The following is an 8,819-nucleotide window of genomic DNA, read 5'->3' as shown; positions in this document are numbered from 1 at the left end:
CTTTTCTTTGTAGACTCTCTCACAAGTATTATCTTTCTCTTCTGAATTTCTACTTAGTTACTATTTATACCTATTAGTACTGCTTGCTTAACTCGAAGAAAGGTGCTTACATCACCACTTTGACACCTTACAAGAAATGACTTGTATCTTGGATTGCTTTTCTGTACTTCGTGAACAGAGGCACCTGTCATTCTGGGTGTGGATATTTGTTGCCACAGAACATGGCTCACTTTCCTAAAATATCAATTTCCCTGAATATTGGGGAAGAGTATTAATGGTAATAATAAATTTAATAAAAGATGATTAAAATTTAAATTATTTAAAATAAAATCAGCATTGCATCAAAACCAAAAGGAATAGTGATCTGAACATATGTTTTTCAGACTCCGTGGTGTTTCTGATGAATACTATTCAGTCTGTAGAGAATCCTTTTGAAGAAAAAATGAGAATTGGCAAGGTAACTTCTATTCCTAGATTATGGGATAACAGGTGTAGAAAGCAGGGTGTCTAGAGAGCCCACAAACAACAGCAGAGAGGGACTTTGGTCAAATGAAAAATTGCAAAATAGTAATCATTTCTTACTGGGCAGAGACTCAGTGGGGATCGTCAGGAGAGTAGGGAACAAGTGCTCTCAACCCTTAGGCGCCTACCTGCCTGTCTGTCTCACCATCACCTTTTTGTCTCCCCCCCCCCATTTCATGTGTCTCTTCTCTCCACTGAAAGATACTGCTCCCTTTTCCTTCAAAATATTCTTAAAAGACATGAAAGTTGTTTGTTGGTAGGCAATCTCTGCTTTCATCCCTGCAACCCAAATGTCCTTGGGGAAAATAACAAACAAGACAAAATGATGGCTACGTTTTTAGTAAAGGGAAAGAAAAATGTACACAAATTAGTCTCAGTAAACTTTGTGCCTACACATTATATAAAACACTTCCTGTCAATAATATTCTCAGGTAAGTATCATTATGAGATATAAACTGCTCGGTCCCCAAACATTTAGTGAGTTTAAATATAAATGAACCCATTTATGGAAAGCTAGCTTTGTGACCTGGGTCACTTCTCTGAGCCTCAAATTTTTCATTTATAAAATAAATATGTTAGACCAGGTGATCTCTTAGGACACTTCCAAGCCCCAAATCTACCTGTATGCGATTGAAACTAGGTGAAGAAAAACAGCTGAGTAGAAATGAAACCTTGTGAAGAAAAACAGCTCAGTGGAAACAGCAACTTACACAAGATTTAACTTATTTCTTCCAGAGATTCTTCATTTTAGCAGGTTTTATATCATGATGGGAACAGATGCTGTTTGACTTTGTGATTTGAGTTTAATTGATTTACAGGCTTACGGGGCCCTGCAGCGAGTGGCTGCTGCTTTAAGCAGGGGAGAATTGCTACTCTGCATCTTTAAATTCTCTGATATGAAATTATGCTTATGTATCATGCTGAAATTATAATTGTCTTTCTGATTTTCCTAAGGACCCACCCTTGGCCTGCTTTTCCTCTGTTCACTCTTGTCAAACCCTTTCCTGGAATCCTCCATCACCTCCTTTTAGAAAACTCTAAAGGGTGCCTGTCCGCACCCTTTTCCTGAGTTCATCCTGTGGTTCCATCTGCTTGCTGGACGTCTCCACTTTTATAATCCATAAGGACTGAAACTCAAAATGTCAAAAATAGACTCACTTTGTTTCCCGTTATTCGACTGTGTCATCTTTCTATGATTATCATTTGCATCGTCTCGGTTACTAAGTTTGGAAAACTGCTGTCATGTCAGAATTCTGCCTTTCTCATGCCTCTCTGTAAGTGACGGGATTCTAGACGAGCACAATTGCTAGGAGCTCTGAAGAGAGACGGCCTGGGTTCATATCTCACCTCCCCTGGCTCCCCAGCCACGTGTTCTTGGGCCTCACTTACCTCTCTCTGCAGTGGGTTCACAGTGCTTCTCTTAGGCTTGTCACGAAGATAAGGCTAAATAATGCATGTGGAGCTCTTGGCACAGAGTCATCACCTAATAAATGAAAATGATGATCACAGTTGAATTCCACATGCCTCAATATTTTTCTCAACCCTCCATTCTCACTTGCACTCAGATAACCTGAACTTTCTTTGCCTCAAACATAACCTTTTCCCTGGTTTTCTTTTTCTGTCATTTTGATCCCCTATTTATCATACCAGTCTCTGGCTTCCCACTTTATACAGAATAGCTTTCCATTTCTGATTTTCCATTGAATGAAATCAACATTCTTTAGTCTAGCATGCAAGAACACTCGTGATCTAGACCAATGTTCTTTTCCAAATTTATTTTACATTTCTATTACTTGTAACTTAAATCCAAACAACTTTAAATGTCTACTTTCTTTCCACGGTGCTATGTAAATTTCCCACATTCTTATTCTCTCTTGCATGTTCTCCCTGCCAGTATCTCCATACCCATGATGGAGCTCAAGTCTTAGGTCTTTATTCCCTCATCATCTGGGAGTTTTATGGAGTGCCTCATTTTTCATCTTCACAATGTTGTGGTATCTGTATTTTCTTTACTAGGGAATCTGGATCTCACACATGATTAAGTTATTTACCTCTTTAGTAACGTAAGATCTGGGACTCAAATCCAGAGCTTACGAATTGAAATCCAGATCCATCCATCCTCCCTCCCTTCTTCCCTCCCTCCCTCCCTCCCTTCCTCTTTAATTTTCTTTGCTTTGCTTTGCTTTTCTCTTTTCTTTCTTTCTTTAATTCCTGCAATCCATGGAGGGTAGATGGAGTGTATTCAGATTCAGCAAAACAATGTGACAAACCTGTATATGATACCTCAAAAAAGCCTGATCCATGGATCCTACTCTGATTCATGCTATTTTTAAACAAAATAGTAAATTCAGTTTGCCAGGACTGAATATCAGCCTTCTACATGCTGCTCATGTTACCCCTGACGAGGAAGAACGGCCCCTCTGCAGGCTTCTCACCAGAGCGTCACAAGCCTGGGATGTAGAATCCACGCTGCCAACTTGCACAGAGGAATTGTGTTGTTCCTCTATAATTTGTTGACTTTTTCCCTGGAGTCTGTTATCTCTGGATGATTTTACTCTTGAAAAGAAGACAGAGGCAGCAGCAGACATGTGAATGTTTGCTGACAAATGCTGCTTTCTTGTTCTGTAACACACACAAAAAAATGATACATAATTGAGAGTTGCATTTTGCAATACTATGAAAAGAATTATTCTTGTTTAAGAGTAGAGAATATTGAGAAATTAAAAAAATATTGATTTAGAGTTTCTTAATCTGGGTGAGACAGGCAATAATTCACTAATAAATTTGACCTGCTATATTTAAAATTATTTATTTGGTTGCCAAAAGAGCTGAGGTATGACTTACAGCTGTATTTATGCAATTTTTCTGTCTGTTCTAAATGTAGAAAATAAAATTAATTTATGTTAACTTTATATAAATTATGTATTATTTATGAATTTATTATCAAAGAAAGTAATTAAAATTCAGTGTAAAACTGAGCACGGTAAATTAATAATTTGGGAATATCAAAAGCAGAGACAGATTAAAATGCTTCACAAAGCCTGTGTATTAAAATACCTATAAAGGACAGAAAAATATAAAATTGCAAAAGACTGGGGGGGAATCAACCAAAAGTAAACGTATTAGCAAATAGTTCACCAGGTAGGAGATGTACAGAATTACAGAATTTAAAATCAGAAGCAGTGGGAAACACTTGTTTTGCTCCTGAGTAGACTCAAAATTGCAAAAATTGAAGCAGTCTTACTAGGAAACTCAGAGCTTCCTTCACCTTCTGTCTCCCAGCTGAGAGTCCTAGAATTATCGATGACAAGAGAACTGAAAAACCATCCCTCTCCCTCGTTTTCGTTCAGTAAGAACAATATCCTTTTCTCTACCTCCCCATTTCACATCCATCAAAAGCTCTACATGGGTTTTCATCTCTGGATTGCAGCAAACACACATAAACACACACAAGTGTTAAATTAAGTACAGGTATAGAGTGTTACTCATATTTTGGAGGGGGGGGCATGAAATGCTGTTTGTTTGTTTTTTTTTAAGTTTCCTAGTTTGGAAAGAATAGAGAAATAAAGTTGATAGTAGTACATAATGGGAAATGTAGTAGTGGCCCAGATTTGTGTGATCTGGGCCACTTTTTAGTGATCAAATCTATCAGAAAAGAACTTTGCTGAAACAAGCAAAAGTACTCTAGTTGAAATCTGTTTAATAGCACTGGTTTTGAAATCTATCTTATCCTTAAATTTTCTATATTCTAAGGTGAATTGGGAATAATGCCTATTTACAGGTTAATAGTGACCAAGGCTGAAGGGAAGCCCAGTTCTTCACTTGACAGCAAACATGGGTCTGTGATAGTCCTCAGATTGTTCAACAGTCAGTAAACAAATAAATTAAATAATCCAAAGTGAAACATACTTCAGGACCAAGAAATATTTAATACCATCCTTGATAGCTCAAATAATAAAAATGCCACTGAAAATTATTTTTCAATAAGAAACCAAAAAAAAAATAGAATTGATTTTATAGTCTCAGTATGATGCACTTGTACATGAACCATAAATGACACTTGCTTAGAACTGTGCCTGGAACATAGTAAGCATTCAGAGAATTGTAACTATTGTTACTAGAAACAAACAAGACATTACATAATGTGAAAAGAGTCAAACCATCATGAAAGTATAGCTATCATGAGCACATGTACACCTAACAGAAGCCAAAAATGTGAAGCAAAATCTTATGGAAATAAAACATGGAATACACAATTCAATGATAATACTTGAAAACTTCAAAACCCCACTTCCAATAATGGAATACATGTTAGTGGTCCCAAACAGATGCATAAAGCAGCTTAACTGGTAGTGGGAAAGTGGGTTAATAGAGTAGAGGTTCTTCATGATTTCCTGTTCTGAGAGAAGCAATACTAGCTTTAATTAGGACTGAAAAAGAAACCACACACTGCAAAATATTGACTAGGGAGGTGATCTCTTTCCTCTAATATAATGATACCATTTGAAAAGAGCCACAGTAGATTAACAGTTTTTACCCTTTTTCTCTTTTATTCACTCCTTCCCAGTGGTGAGTTTGAGGATATATGTTAGACATGACAATGCCCTTCAAATACGTCCACGTTCTAAGCCCTGGAACTCGTGAGTATGTTCCCTTATATGTCAAAAGACACTTTTCAGATATGATTATTTTAAGGATCTTGAGATGGGAAGATTATCCTGGATTATCCAAGAGATCAGAGTAATCACAGGGTCCTCATAAAAGGCAACCAAGAGGTGTCAAAGAGGGAGCAGACAATGTGATGAGAGAGGCAGAGGATGGAATGGTGAACTTTTGAAGCTGAAGGAAAGGGGCCACAAGCGAAGGCATGCAGCTGGCTCGCAGAAGCTGGAAAAGGCAGGGACGTGTGTTGTCCCTAGAACCTTCACAAGGAACGTAGCTTGCCAACACCTGGATTCTAGGACCTCTGAACTCCAGAACTATAAGATAACAAATAGGGGATGATGTATTCAGCTAATAAGTTTGTGATGATCTTTACAGAAATAAGAAGCTAATTCAGGAAGATTGTATCGTGTCTGTCCCTTCTCTCTGTTCTTTTTACCTCTTTGTGATCTGCCTTCCTGCAGAGAACATATGTTCTGTTCTGCTCTTTTAATGAAATTTATTTTTCAGGCAGATGACCCTGGAAATCGTTGATTTTTAAATCCTGCCAGGGACAGTGATTAGATAAGTATGTCCAATTTAGTGTTAAAATATTATCGACACTATTTGACTAACAGACTTAATGCCATGTTCTTCAACACAGGCATTGTAAGTAACAAGTTGATTTTTCATACATATCCATTTGACTCCAGTATCTGTTTCTCACTTTGTTTCCAATTCAGAAGGGTGAAAAATGATGCCATCTATTTTAGCTCTCTCAAACTCCTGCAGTAACCTCATTGGTTAGCTAACTGTTAACATAGTTGGTGACCTTGAGCAAGTGACTCAAACTATCCATGTCTTTGTCCTTATCTCTAAAATATGACTAATAATTCTTGCATCTTAGAGTTGTTACAATGGTGAAATACATTGATGTTTGTAAAGTACTTAAATTAGTGCCCGCCATACAGAAAGTACTCCATCAGTGCTGACTACCTGCTCCTAGACTGTAAAGTCTTAGAGAGCTTCTTTAATAACTATCTTTTATAGGCTTATATCATAACACATGAACTAAGTCCTCAGTAAACAAGACTGAAAGATGATTCCCTTTAGCACCCAGTATTTCTAAATAGTTAAATCTCTCAGAAATGCTTTTATTTTATAAAATGTTTCAAATGGATCTCTTCCCACCTGCCAATTTAGCTCACTTGAGTGGAAAAGGAAACTCAAGAAGTATCAAGCCTGAAGGAATATTATCCAATTTTTATTTCCTCTTCACTACCATCAGTGCTCAGTCTGACTTAAAAATAGTGATTCACTGGAATCATGGCCATAGTTACTTTCAGCTTTGAGTATGTAGCGGGGGAAAAAGCAGGAAAAAAACTAAACCTAGCTAAGAAAGCATACCAGAAGAAAATATTTTGGAAAGAGGACAAACCAAGGTTTTCAGATAGCCATCCGCTGCTTTATGTTCTTAAATATCAAATAATACATTTTAAAAATCAGTTATCTGCTTAAACGATAGAAATGTTTTTCTTTTTCTGCCTTCTGTTTACTGACATATCAATTTGAAGATTTTGAGGTAGAGGTAATATCTTAATCACTGGAATTAATGATTTTTAACATATTATTGAACACAGTGTGACAGACAGAATGTTTATGTCGGGAAATATAGCTAAAGCTGTTCAAGAGCAGACTGCCTCAAAACAGTGTAATTGCTCTGGATAGCTGTCTCTTTGCATAAAAATCATAGATGATTATTAACCTTCTCTGTCCTTGTCATGCTGACACTACCGATAGCATAATATTAATAATATACACATTGTAGGTGTTGGGGTTGTTTGAGAGTGAATTACAGACCTGGAAGGACTCACAGGTCATCCTAAGTACCGCTGTTCTTTTATGTCATCTCGAGCCCTTGCCTTAGGAAAAGCTTTCCAAATAACTTCTATTTCTCCTGTTTGATAGAAGGTCAGGAAATAAGCAGGGTTCTCTCTACGTATGTTAACATAACTCTGGATCCTGTTTTACAGCTAAAAATTTAAATTATTTTGACAACTTTTTCAACATAAGTTTAGGAATTTATTTATTAGATACTCTAGAAAGGATGCTATTATCCAGTGATTGTTTAACATAATCTTTTTCATATTTTATTTCAGTACAACAAATTTTAAGAGACTAACCAGATTTGAGATGGCACTGGAATTTTTTGTTTCACTGAAAATTCATTTGAATAAGAGACTGTGTGTATGTATGTATCCCTTCCTCCAAAATAGTACAGTACCAGTATTTACTAAAGCAGAAATCAAACTAAGATACTTAAGATGAAGAATTTTCTCACTGAAGCAAAGTAACAAAACAATCTAAGATTGTTGGTGGTAGTTGACTGACATGTCTCTATATTTGGCTGACTGATGGGAATGTTGGTGGATGGGATAAATTAATGATAAATGGCAATCTTCTTCCTCTGTTGAGTGACTCAAATCCTCTTCCTCAGTTTTGAGCAGTTGCAAAATACATTAGAACAATTTTCCCTCCTTTTCTCATCTATCAACTTCACTCACACATCTAATGCTTGAGAAATACAGCAATTGCCATTGTATCTGTGAAGTCAATGTTGCGTCAACATCCATATGATAAACTGGACAGGTGACTTGTGAGCAGGTATCTGAAGACTACAAGGTGGAACATCTCTTTGTTGAAATAAACTTGCACTTATGCATGGTGAATTCTACTCTCGTTAAGATCATTATGTTTAACTGATGGTAAGAAATATATGATGGCTCAAATGAGTTATGTTATCTAAAGTAATATTTTTCCTCAGTTAGCTTTACCTTTCTTTTTGTTCAGCATACTTTTGACTCAAACCTTTTCACTTTAATACAGTCTCCTGCAGCTGGTGTTCATAAGAGATTTTCTAACTTTTTATATTGTTTTAAAGTCTTTTTATAATTTACATGTAGTTGGCATGGAGTAGTTTATCATAAATTTCAGAGGCACAGCAAGTTTGTTGAACTTTCACTTCAATCAAGATACATTTACTCATGAGAATCAGGAAGAAATCCTGAAGGTAGTTGTCTACGGAGTTGGGAAGTTTCTTTCAGGTATCATTTGACTGTTTAAATCTAGCAGGTTTGCATAACTAATCCCACTCTTGCTATAACAGGCTTAGATTATGAAGGAGTTTTATAGAAAGCTATTGGAAACTGTTTTCACCACAGCTGAAAGAAACATTCCAAATTTCTGCCTTTATATGACTGAGAAAAAAATAAAAATAAATAATAATAATATGGGCTAGTTCATTCATTGATTCAGTAGCTAGTAAAGACTGCATCTGTATAATTGCAGAATTTGCAAATAAGAAATCTCATTTTCTTATACTGACTCCAATTCACCCTGACTGATTCCTAAATCAGAGTCTTCCTCTTCACCAGATGCCTGCCACCTTATTGCCATATATGTCCCAATCAGCTGGTATTTACAACATTTTAGACTCGTAAATCCTTGACAGCATTTTATCAATGTATTGGAGGTAGCATGGTGCAATGTGAACCTTAGTATCATCTAGAATGACTAACTTCACCTTATGACACGGCCTCTCCTAACTCTCCTTTCTGTGTATTTAATGTAGCTACTCTTCCATGTTATTGAGCCCC

General features: G+C 36.5%; 2 long non-coding RNA genes across 2 annotated transcripts in view; one reads left to right on the top strand and one right to left on the bottom strand.

Annotated features, from left to right (window-relative positions):
- The first annotated feature begins 381 nt into the window (after positions 1–381).
- Positions 382–7,997, top strand: LOC140685686 (uncharacterized). Its single transcript, XR_012059008.1, has 3 exons — positions 382–457; positions 5,090–5,162; positions 7,323–7,997. It is a non-coding gene; the product is annotated as an uncharacterized lncRNA (long non-coding RNA).
- Positions 1,927–8,819, bottom strand: part of LOC107033313 (uncharacterized) — a 273,884-nt gene continuing 266,991 nt past the window's right edge. The window contains exons 2-3 of the long non-coding RNA XR_001458767.3: positions 2,958–3,144; positions 1,927–2,005 (exon numbers count right to left, since the gene is read on the bottom strand). This is a non-coding gene — a long non-coding RNA (uncharacterized lncRNA). The remainder of the gene's footprint in view (positions 2,006–2,957; positions 3,145–8,819) is intronic.

This window comes from Vicugna pacos, chromosome 15, assembly GCF_048564905.1.
Source record: "Vicugna pacos chromosome 15, VicPac4, whole genome shotgun sequence".
NCBI lineage: Eukaryota > Metazoa > Chordata > Mammalia > Artiodactyla > Camelidae > Vicugna > Vicugna pacos.
This window is presented reverse-complemented; position numbering and strand designations above follow the sequence as displayed.